The following is a 2,859-nucleotide window of genomic DNA, read 5'->3' as shown; positions in this document are numbered from 1 at the left end:
ATGGACAAAGCCACGTTTCTGATTCTTATTTCTTTTAATCATGGCAACAGTGCTTTTCTACATTTCCCTTCCAAAATGTATCATATAAACATTTAACTGAATTTTAATAAGGATATTTTTATGGATTTGGGGAATGTTGATATGCAGAGTAACTTATGAATAGAGGAAACAAAGCAAGCAGCATGAATTTTGAGATAATTGGAGACGACACCCAAAGCACACATAGGAGCTGGCAGCTCTGCTTAGAATCTGAAGGCAGAATACATGTTCATTTACACAAATAACAGAATAACAGAGTTGGAGGGGACTTTGAAGGTCTTCTAGTCCAACCCCATGCTTAAGCAGGACACCCTATATCTTTCGAGACAATTGCCTGTCCAGTCTCTTTTTTAAAAGCCTCCAGTGATGCAGCACCCACAACTTCTGAAGGCAAATCATCCCACTGGTTAATTGTCCTCACTGTTAGGAAATTTCTCCTTAGTCTTAGGTTGCTTTTCTCCTTGATTGTTTTTTGTCTTGCCTTCTGGTGCTTTGGAAAATAGGTGGATTCCTCTTCCTTGTGGCAGCCCCTCAAAGATTGGAACACTGCTCTCATGTCACACCTAGTCCTTCTTTTCGCTAGACTAGGCAAATCCAATTCTTGCAATCATTCGTTATATGTTTAGCCTCTAGCCCTCTCATAATCTTTGTTGCTCTTTTCTGCATTCTTTCCAGAATCTGTACATCTTTTTTATAATATGGTGACCAAAATTGAATGCAGTTTTCTTCTCCCTCTCCCTCTCCCTCTCTCATCTGTCTGTCTATTCCATCCACCGTTAGGAGATTGGCTGTGGCATAATGATATCTTATAATGATATCCTATAATGATATCGCATAATGATATCCTATACTTTTCAACATAGTTCAGCTGTAAAGTTGATGATGGGATCACATGACCAGGAGTAATTGCGACTGTTGTAACTTTGAAATGAAGTTGTAAGTAGTTTTTGTAAGGATAGAGGCATACCTTTGGTTGCTAAGCAACCACTTGTAAGTCTAGGACTACCAGTAGACTACCAGACTACCAGACTACCAGAGTCTACAGCCAATCCTATTGTTTTTTGCACCCTCTCCCTCTCCCTCTCTCATCTGTCTGTCTATTCCATCCACCGTTAGGAGATTGGCTGTGGCATAATGATATCTATCCTATACTTTTCAACATAGTTTATAATTCCCAGACCTTCAGTTTAGAAACAATTTGCTAGCTTGTTGTGGGCAGCACATCAAAGGCAACAACAGCTCTCATATGGAGTTATGTTCATAAAAGCCTAATTGTTCTTTCTGGGTGGAGGATGCAATTTGAAGAGGAGGCTCTTAAGACACCTGAGCTAAGTTCATTCCATCCCCTCCCCCGCTTGTTTTTCTAGCAGAAGCATTTCCGTTGGTGACTGCTGCAATTAACACCCACCTAGAATTGGTCTAGGAAAATAGAGCTTCCGAAGTGTCTTTGCAAGAATCTTTGCCAGGGTAGAAGGGGTCACTGGACTTTTGGCACAGAAAGCTACACGAAATGTGCTAAGCATCTCTTTGAAAGCTGAACCTCCTTCAGAGATGTTTGGAATTCTGGGGAAAAGGATGTTTAAAAAAATGAAAAGTAATTATAGATAGTCCTTAACTTACAACAGTTCATTTAGTGACCGTTCAAACTTACAACAGCACTGGAAAAAAGTGGCTTATGACCATTTTTCACTGTTACAATCTTTGTAGCATCCTCACGATCAGGTGATCGAAATTCAGACGCTTGGCAACCGGTTCATACTTGTGACCGCTGCTAGGTCCCAAGGTCATGCGATCCCCTTCTGCAACCTTAGGACAAGCATAGTCAGTGGGGAAGCCAGATTCACTTAACAATGGGTTACTAACTTATCAGCTGCAGTGATACACTTAACAACTGTGGCAAGAAAGGTCATAAAATGGGGCAAAACTCACTTAACAAATCTCTCATTTAAAAAATAGAAATTTTGGGCTCAGTTGTGGTCGTAAGTCGAGAACTACCTGTACCCTGAACCTTTTTTCATGAGATATTGGAAACATACACCAACCATTTCAGTAGATTGCCATTGTTGTGATTCAGGGTCAGCCTGTGGGTTCGGCAGTTGGGTCGGATGACTCAGAGGAGGAGGGGGGTGTTGAAGACCTTGCTGAGGGGGTTGAAGATTTTGCTGATGAGAGCCCTCAGCCAGGCCCCTCCCACTTGGTCACCACGGAGACCCAGCTGTGTGAGCCTGACAGTGTGGATGAAGATGACCCACAGCTGGCCCTGTTCAAGGACGCCCGACGCAGGAGGCAGTCAATTAGGAGTAAACAGAGGAAGGCAATGGGGCTTCTCGGAAGGAGGCAGAGAGAAGCCACGCCCTGAACTCTATATAAGGGGAATGTCTGGGAGGGCTGGTTTGCTGAAGGCAACCGCTCAGATGGTTCATGTTTCTTTAAGCTTCTGTTTCTTGGTTCGTGTCTTGTTTGTTTTTGTTGCAATAAATTTGGCAAGCATATTCCAGCCTCTTGCCGTTTGTGGAGGGGTTGTCCCTGCCTTTACTGCAGGGCCGGTAGCAGGCTGGTACAGAACAGCCATGTCCTTTAGAAGTGTTTCTTACATTATTCTCTATTAGGATCCTACGAACTCTTATAAAAGAGATGTATTGGATTATATCTGTCAGCATTAAAAGGTATGGTGCCAATAGACTGAATAAGCAAAACTTCCAAAAAGTGAGAGAAGAAAGAAGGAAAGGGGAAACTAAAAATACATGGCAGAGAATCACATTATCTATGTTAGGCTATGAGTTTAAACTAGGATTGAGAAAATCTGTTGAGAAAACACCT

This window comes from Vipera berus, assembly GCF_964194415.1.
Source record: "Vipera berus genome assembly, chromosome: 2".
Classification (NCBI taxonomy): domain Eukaryota; kingdom Metazoa; phylum Chordata; class Lepidosauria; order Squamata; family Viperidae; genus Vipera; species Vipera berus.
Note: the sequence above shows the minus strand (reverse complement) of the source record.